The following is a 10,011-nucleotide window of genomic DNA, read 5'->3' as shown; positions in this document are numbered from 1 at the left end:
TAGTCCTGTTTAAAGTATCATCAAGGGCTGTAGTTACCAAATAAAGTAGAATGATGCAGAAAACATCCACATCATCTTAATTGTATCAGATTTTGGCAACTGCAAAGAAAGTTACCTTCCCAGCAGACTGTTCATCTCTCCCTCCCTCTTAGCTTTTCACTAATTTCAAGATTTTTCTGGAAAAATGCTATCATTTGTGGCAGGCCCTATAAATAGCATTTAATTCCACAGCTGCTGGAAACACGGACATTTCCAGCATTTTCCACTCTTTCTGCTAGTAGCTTTCTAGCAGCTGGAATATCCCTATCTGTCATTTTCTGTTACTAGGCTCTAGAATAACTGAAGCTCATCACACTCTTGTCTGAATTTATGAGGTAGACCACTTATCTTATTTCTTCTTTTTTTTTTTTTTTTTTTTTTCCTCTTTTTCCTCCTATCCTGAGCCCTGGTATCTGGCCAAAACCCGACAAATCTCAGGGACTTGTGAAGTAGCTGCCCTCAAATTTATTTCAGCTTCTCGTTTGAGCTTCTACTCCTCCTCACTGCTGAGTAAGCTAATTATTTGTCTCAGATGCTGCTCACAGATTTTCCAAACAGCAAAATGAATTTTCATGGGCAATGCAGAAAGAAAAGCAATACAATCAGAGTGTAGCTTAAGTAGGCCACAACTTTTGAATGAAACACACCTGGGAACTCTCCAGAGATAACTTATTGCAGTTTTTTTCTTCCTGCTTCTTTGCACAAGCAATTAACCAATGCTTAATGTCTTGTCCCCTTTTAATAAGTGGAAGTGCTCTTCTCTACTGTTAGTTTTGAGGAAGCAGTCGATGTTTCAGCAGGAGAAAACATAAGATAAGGCCTTTGGTTCTGAGAAAGTAATTTAGGTCCAATGCCTTTTCATATACACTATGGCTGCTCAGAACTAATTTCAAGTCAGTAGAGTCACATGAGTGTGTATCATGAAGGCAGAATAAAACATGTAAATTGGAATTTAACAGCTGATTAAACAGAGCTGACAGTGTGTCATTAGATATTTTCAAGTAAATGTAATCTTTCAAAATTAAGTTGTTTTAAATTTGGATAGATGTTGTATCTTTTTTACCTCTAAAACTAGGTTTCTAAGAACCTAGCTTGGACTGGAGTTTACAGTGCTGAGTGCTTGCACCTGCCTCTTGGTGGAACAAATCTGCTGTCAGAGTTAAGAACAAAACTCTCCCTGCAACATGTGAGGCAAATGGTACCTTAACTGTAATTCACCATAGCCTCAGTGTACACCAGCACAAGCCAGTGAAGGATACTAAGGGCAGGAATGTATCTGACATCTTGTCCTAGTCAGATTAGTCACACATGTTGAGCAACTCAGATTTCTGTGACTTTTTTCCTCCAGTCCCATGTTCCTCCAGTTCCCCTGTACAAAAAGCATGCAGAATATAGGTTTTCCTATATTTTCTGTGCACCTGATCAATTTTCTGAAGACTTGGCTACTTGAAATGCACCAATAAATCACACATGCTAAATCTGAAGCCTTATGCCTCTAGGAGAATCAATTCCTTGTATTTGGTAAGAGAAAGTCATGGTGGTGGTTTTTCCTCCCTGCACAAATGGCTGCAGAAATCTTAAACCAAGTGAGAGCTCTGATTCTTACTGCTTTTTGGAAATGGCATCCACTGTCAAAGAAAACACCTTAAACAGAACTTTATGAGGTATTTTGAGTGGCACTTGCTCAGTCGCTCCACTTTAATTCTACTTTTTGTAAATTTTTTTAAATACGTTGTCTGGAATCTAGGTCTGAGCATTCCCAAGTAATTATCTTAAAAGTTCAGTTTACTGTAGGTTCTGTAAAATGACATTTGTTTCTCCATCTCTCTGAACAAATCATGTTTTGCGGAAAAAAGCCAATATTCTAATTTATGCTGAAACCCTGTATTCATCTGAAATACTGCATTAGTATAATAATCACAGTTGCATGTTTTAGTGTACCATAGGAGGTTGGCAGCAGCAAGTAACTAAGCCAAAACTCCTTAAAAACTACTTCAGAAGAAGACTGTAAAATAATCAGTACATATAATCAATATGTTAACTAATGACAAAATTAGGGGACCAATCATGAACAACTCTGGCAGGCCTTAAAGGAAATGACAGACTGTCAGAACTTCTCAGAAAGAAGCCCTAAATAATAATATAAAATTAAATACTTAAATTACTCTGTTGTTTGAAATTATGTATTAGAAGTGGAGGAATTAAAGGCTTATGTTTATTAAATTTTTCATATGGCTTTGAGAAAACAGTTTAACATGTTTTGGTTTTTTTTTTTTTTTGTGGGTATTTAACATTTTATATTCTGCGGAAATTCTTAGTTTAGTTGAGGAAGAAATAGGGTTCGTAAAAGAAATTCCATTTTGTGAGCATTTCAAACGTAGAAAGTGGTGACATCTGGTGAGGGGGAGTCTTATGGAATTTCAATCCCAGTTTCCAGACTAAAAGCTATATATAACAAATGTATGCATAATCTTTTCAATACAGAATTTGCTATTTCAGATTAGCAAATGACTTTGTATAAGTTCAGTCATTAAAAAAAATTGTTCATGTAAATGCAACTGAGATAGCAATGATTATCATTTATCTTCACATACAGTGCACACAATCTTCAAATGGCTAAGCATTATTTTTCTACTTTGTAGTAGTTTTCCATTATAACATTTTTCTGGATGTATGAAATACCAAACACACTCCTGCATGCATACAGTTCAAGGCTGTATATTTACCCAGCTTTCTGTACAAATTCTGCCTACCTATATAACTTGCTTTTGCTGACTAAAAATAGTTGTTAACAAAAAAAGACATAAACTGGAGACATATGACTGACTTGTAGCAATATGTTCAAAACAATGGTGAAAGTGTATTTATTGAAGTAGGTACTATTCCAACATAGCAAGCTTTTTTTTATACAAAATTCACAGATCACACAGAATAAGAAGCTATAGAGTAAAACTGTGAATAACAACACCGAAAACAGAGAAATCAGTCTTCTGGATAAGTCAATATTTCTCCACTCTGCCCATTTATACTCTTCCTTTTTCATGTACTGTACACGTATTTGGTAGTAGGATGAAAAAGTCTCCAAAGTGGAAATACCTGTAATTATATACACTAACTTGAAATTTAATCAAAGAAAAATGCTAGTTCATATCAGTATTTCAGTTCTTCAGAATATATTAAGATCCTAATGTTCCTGTAGGTGTTTGATCTGAAATTTAAATTGCATTGCAAATTGGATGGACCTTCTACAGACTGTTACATGGCATATCTGCTTATTGATTCATAGTAGTGAATTGTTTGGTACAATTCTGAAAATAATAAGAAAACTATGTGAATTGAACAGATTTACCGAAAGTGCAGAGAGCAAAGAGCTTGCAGCTCGTTTATTCATAAAATGTGCTGGTGCAAACATCTTACCGCCTGCTGGTGGCAGCAGACAGGGTAAGATCCATCATTCTCAAGCTACGCTTGTAAAGAAAATTGTATCTTAAGATCCTATTTGGGCTAGTACAATTATTTCTGGCTCTGGAAAATTAAAATATAAATCACTGGTCACATTTCTAGGAAAATCCTCTGTGCTTGAAAGTGTTGAGAGAAGTATTGGAACATGATACTACATCTACCTTTTATATCAGGAGAAAAAATAAAGAACCCAAATGAACAACCATAACTGTCTGCACATTCTCATTGTACCAAATTAGTGTAGCCCAGTCATAATGGGGAAGATAACAAAGACAACACTTTGATTTTGTTGTCTTTCAATTTGAAAGATGTTTCACACTGTCTCTTTGGAGAAAAATTTTGGAACAAGGGGCCACCTTCTTACTAGAATAATTATTTTTCATCCTTCACTGTCTGACGTTTGTAGCTGGTGAAGGGAGAAGTTATATTATGATTGCAAACACTTTGCTCACTACTGGTCACTAGAATGACAAAAAATGGCTTTATCCAGGGAGATTAAAAAAACCACCCCAAAACACAAATCAAAAAACGACAACCAACCGCTAACGTGTATGTTGAAGGAGCAGCATACGAAACTTGCCACTGTGTCTTCTATGTACTGCTGACATTCTGGAGCAAAAATTAGGATAAAAAAAACCCAAGATGGTGTAAGGCAGTTAGCTAATAAAGGATGCTGAAGTAATGATTAATTAATATGAAGCAGTTAATTTGTTTCTGTCCATTTGAATGCTAATCTCTTTGCACCACATTATCTCCCAGTCGCTGTTTCTTACTGCAGGGCAAACCTGTGCTGAGTCACAAATGGCCGGGAAACACAACTACTCATCCCAATATGTTTGACTCTCTGAATACAGTTCCCCTGTCTGTACGAGTCTGGCACTACATAATTGTTTTCAACGTCTGTACATGTTGTAGTGTAGGAATTTTTTGGATGTACCTTGTAATGGTTGTCTGATGGGAACAGATCCAGCTAGTCTCACTGCTTTTTCATAAGTGAGAACATAAAATAATATGATCTGGGAGTGTATAAATTTTATGCACTGTTTCAGGGAAGACTTCACTATACATCACAGTGTTTAGGTTTTTCCATAAGCACATAAGGCATATTTTCCTTAGTATAGAAGTATTCCTTTATCTCCATGGTGGCTTTCTAGGCTCAGTGTGATAATTCCAATACTCAATTATTTCAGAGGAATAGTTAAAATATGGGGTTGAGTTTTTTGGTTGGTTTCCCCCAGCTGTTCTTTTTGAGGATAATTGCAGTTAATGCTAGACTAGAACTATTTAATATATTTTTAGATAAACTTGGTTGCTTGTGTAAAGATGCACAGTTGGTACCTCTTGAGATGTGAGCGCTCTCTCTGAAACAGAATTCTGCTTTGCTTCCAGTATTAATTCACTGATAAATTGTAGGGTCATAATACTGTACAGTTTCTGCAGTTTGTGAAATTTCTGGACTTGACAGTCCAGGTGCGAATTGTTGATATGATTAGTATACTGGATTGATGCCCAAAACTTTTACTCATATAGATGATCATACTTGTGGCTTTATATATATCAGAGACTTGGAGTTTGTTGAAGCAGCTGAAGACACTGAATAAGCCAAGGGCTTGAGAGAGGTGAGTTCAGGACTGTTTCCTGTTTGAAATTTTCAGTTATGCTTTCTTTAAAAGGAAGCTGTTTGCAGGTGAAGGTCTTTTGTCTAGTTGATCCTGAAAGGGATCCTGCTTGGATCTTCCAGGTCCTCCTTTGGAGAATCGCATGCAAAAACCATGGCAAGTAGAATGGCTGAAGAACCCTCTTAGGGTAATAAGGTGGTTGGTCAAATGACTGAGACCCTGAGAGGAATTGTAGTCTACTATTTTAGAGACCTTTGGATGAGGATCACATAGAAAATATAATGACTGCTTTCATTGATAAGAGGTTGGGGCTTTTTTGAAGAATGAAGAGGCCCAGGTTGTGAAAAACAGCAACATTTAAAGTTTCTTGATAGTATGGTCTTAAAGTGGTATTTTGTGATGTCCACCCTATCCTCCTAAGTCACCTTTTTCAAGGCTGAGAGTCCCAGCCTGCTCAATTTTCATTTGAACACAGGTGATCACATATTCCTGTTTGTCCTTCAGATTGCCTTTTTTGAACCCTTTTCCAGCTCCTCTGTACTCCCTTTGTGATGAGAGGGCCTGAATTGCACATAACATGCTGGATGTGTACCATGGATTTATATAGTGATGTAATGATTTTTTTCCTTCTTTATTTCCTATTTCCTTTGCAAAATGTTTCAACAATTTTATTTTCTTTTTGGCTGCAATTGACTATTAAGCCAATGGTTTTTATGGTAGTTTTCCTTTCAAGACGTTGCTTTTGAATAGTAACATTCATCTTGGAGCCCATTCTATACATGCAATTAGAACTGCTTTTTTTTCTCATACACATAACTTCATCTTTGTCTATAGTGAGTTTAATCTGATACTTTATTGCTCAGTTTTTCAGTCTTGTAAGGTCCTGCATTTACTCAGAGGTTAAATTTGTCTGAAGTATTTCAATACCTTCTGCAGACTTTTTCACTTGATTGTTCACCCATTTTTCAAGTCATTTATCAGTTTATTGAGAAGCAGAGTGCCTAGCAGAGGTTTCTGTGAAAGTCTGCTTGTGACCTCTGTTTGTCTGCATTCGTTCTCTATCCCACTGTCCATTTATTGACACTGCTTCCAGCCTTTTACTCAATTATTTGTTCATTTAAGGACCTTCCTCCTTATCCCATGGCTATTTAGATTCCTTTAACTTTTGGCATTGTGTCTTGCCAAAAGCATTTTGTGATCTGTTTGGAAAACTCCAGTAGTGTGGCTTTTCAAAAGCTGTGGAGGCCCTCCCTTTAAAAAATGGAATTCTTTTCAGGTGTTGCATTATTCTGCTACAGTTTCTACTAATTTTCCTTGTATAAATATCAGGTGGAAAGGTCCTCCAGAACCAACCTTTCTTTAAAAGATATCCTAAGAACCAAAGAAGTTTCAAACGAAAGATCATGTGCCCCACAATCAGCAATTTGGCTATTTCACCTTTGACTTCACACATGTTGCCTGGGCATATAATGCCTAGACATTGTGGTCTATCAGTTTGTTTCATAGTCTCTCCTACTATGCCAATGATTTCAGACAGATCCTTTGCTAAATCCTCAAATTTCCACTTGCCCTGATTTGCAGCAAAAATTTTCTGGCTTCTGGCTAAATTCTTGCCTTGTAAGTTCTACATTTTCCTTCACCTTATATTAGAAAGAGAAACGACAGACACCAGAAAGCATGTTGGGCCATTGCAGTGTCTTAAATCCTGATTTATAAGCATAATAATGAACTCTAACATCCATGGTGAGATTTCCACAGTTAATCATTGCTGGTCTGGCTTTGCTACCATTAAAGCCTTGGGGGTAGACTTTTAAACGAACTTTAAATCAGTCACATTAAAAATGTTAATGATGATTTACATTAATGTTCAGGCTTAATATTGGCAATGTTATGCAAAGCTCTTTCGTCCGTATCCTGCAGGAGTTCAGGCATCATTGTATTGCCTTTCTAAGAGTCTACACACATTAAATAGGAGGCCAAGCAACACATCCAAAAAAAAAAATTTTTTCCCCCTTCCTGTCCAATTTGTTCAGATTTTTAGGTGCAACAGCAGGACAATTAGAAAGGAGGTATTTTTGAAATGTGTTCACAGGATGAAGAGAAAACCCTGGATTTGCTCTCTTAGAACTCAATTCTTTGAAAGCTTTTTCAAATCGTTGTGTTTCTTAAATCATGTAGGAAATCAGTAACAGAATCAGTGTAGTGTGAATAGTGTTAATGTGATAGTAACTTCAAGTTGCTCTATATGTAGTTACTGACATGATGTATTTCAGTTTTCTGGTGCACTGACACAGTTTATCTTTGCAGTAGATACAGTAGACTGCATTTTCAAAGAAAGATGTAATGAGCCTTATGACTCGGCAGAGACTTCCTGAGACTATCAAAATGGAAAAGAAATGGAAATATAACTTGGCTGTGTGAGATACTCATTTTGACTCTATTTATTTAAGAAAACTCAACATCAGTGAGCTCGTTAAATCTGATGTTAAAATTTACATCATTAGATATCATAGTCTGCAAGCAGACATAATTATTTAATGATAGACTTTCTCTGGGTTTTTCTGGGCCGTTTTGGAGAATGAAAAGAATTGTTTACTTGACAGACAGGTGGCTGTACAGTGCATATGGCTGATTTTAACAATATGTGACAGTAAGAAAAATTACAGCTCATTAACATTCACTGGACCCAGTGTCTGCACCACTGATCAATGCTTGGACTACTGTATGGCTTAAAATGCTTAATGAATCTTTGTTTGACAGGAGCCAACCGCTGTTGGAGGAAAATATGGATGATCTGATAGCTGGCAGAGTGAATATGGCCTGCAGTCCATAAACAATGAAAATGTGAATTGGGGAGCAGAATGAGTGAGAGAAGTCTTTCAAGGCTTGTGGTGATTGATGAACTTTATTATGGTTGACACACACATTCTATGTTTTGCATAAAAGCATTAGCATTTGATTGAGCGGAAAACCAGGGGAAAGCGAGATTGCGTATGTGATTAGTGGAAGGTAATCAGCCATCTGTTAGGCATAATGCACTTACTAAAGATGAAGATAGAAAGCATATGTGTGCATGTGCTTACGCAGGATCTTTCACCTTTTATACAAGTATCCACGAAAATATAGAGCTGTATTTAAAGAACTAAGACAAGGCAAAAAAATTCTCTCAATCTATTTTTTAATCCCGCCAGAAAAGAGCACAATTTTGCAGCTATGTTAAGTAGTTCATAAATAAATCCTTCCAGCAGACTGAAACGGTAGCTTCAGAAGTGACAAAACCAAATAATTTGTGGTGCATTTGTCTTAAAATACTGGTATCATAACTCTTACTCTGATTGTGATGATGAAAATAAGTCTGTGCCTTAAAAATATTGAGAGATGAACATTTTAGTGATCAGGACATTTGAAAACATATGTTCAGCTGTTCACCTGCAAGTTTAAAATCATCTAGTTTATACAGATATTCCAGGTGCAGAAAGGATTTGGTTTAGAAGAAAGCTAGAGTCTGATGTAGCATTGATTGCCCATCTAAAACTGTCATTGATGCTACCAGGAATCTGTAATGTGGGAAATAAGACTGAGCTTAGCTTTTCGTGTTTATAAAGAACTTTAGCAGTGATAGAGGTCCTGCTTCGAGGGAAATGAATAATTTCTTTACCTCTTTACAAAATTGTTTTTGCATATTAGTGTATAAAGAGCAACTCCAAAAAATGTATTTGGTTTTAATATGTGTTCTAACACTTATTATAGTTGTTTACCATTCACTGTCTGTATATCTCACAATGTCTGGAAAAACAAAATACTCCGGAAATACAACAGATTCTAAGGCCAGCATTTAAAATCAGTCACTTAAAATATCAAACATCACAATATCTGACCCCAAAGTATTGTTTAACTTGATCATCCAGTCATATCTCTTTTTAGCAAATGTTTTAATGCACTAGATGACAGCTTGGTATATGAACATTGTTCTTAAATACACTTTTTCAGATTTCAAATTAAATTTGTTTTTGCTGAAATTTATCATGTGTCACTGATAGTACATTATACAAATACCAAAACTGCTGAAGAAGGACTTCCACGCCTCATCTTGCCATTTCCACCTTCCATGTTTCAATATAAAAGTAATATCCTAAATATTGGAGAGGAAAGGGTATATCTAGAGGCCAATAGATGCAAGTGTCTGTACGAGAATGGGGTGGAGGCCAACTAATTTAGTAATCTTCAGTAGCTGGTGTCTTACCAAAGCTTTATGAATGCAAGTCCTCTGCAAGGGTGCTGACTGAGTTAGAAATACAGAAGTCTAATTTGCACATGGTCAGTAATCCAAAAAGCAGAACCTATTTCTGATCAAAAGTGTTTTGGCAAGGTCTGTAACTCCGAAGTTGCTTAAAGTAGATATGTCTCTGAGGTTTGATGTCGTTGCTGGGCCCTGTTGTTTATTAGTTCAACATTAGGACTTTGTAAAAACACCTCTGTGGTACAGATTTGCCTATTTTCCTTTGATACACAATGCATGGGGGTGACTGAAGCTTGTGCTCTTCAGCGCCTTGCCAGTGCATTTCATAGGTCAGTGCAGGCGTGACAGGGGAATTATGTTGCTTTGCCACAGTTGTAGGGGAGCTGTGGGAGGGACAGCGGGGTGGAGCTTGCTGTTTCTCCGGTGATTTTAGGAGCACTCCTGTGAACGCGCCGCTTCAGTGCCAGTTTTCTCGGAGTGCTCAGGAGAACCTTTCTGTTTTCTCGCAGTGTAGTTGGATGATGATACCTTTTTATTCTGCCAAGAATCAGTTTAATGAATCTGTGTCCTAGTGTTCAGATTCAGTCATTTCTATCTGCAACAGTTTCTCCTTTCAAGCATTTGTGAGCTTCTTAAAGCTTTCCCAGACCT

Source organism: Leptosomus discolor, chromosome 3, assembly GCF_034619465.1.
Source record: "Leptosomus discolor isolate bLepDis1 chromosome 3, bLepDis1.hap2, whole genome shotgun sequence".
Taxonomy (NCBI): Eukaryota; Metazoa; Chordata; class Aves; order Leptosomiformes; family Leptosomidae; genus Leptosomus; species Leptosomus discolor.
Note: the sequence above shows the minus strand (reverse complement) of the source record.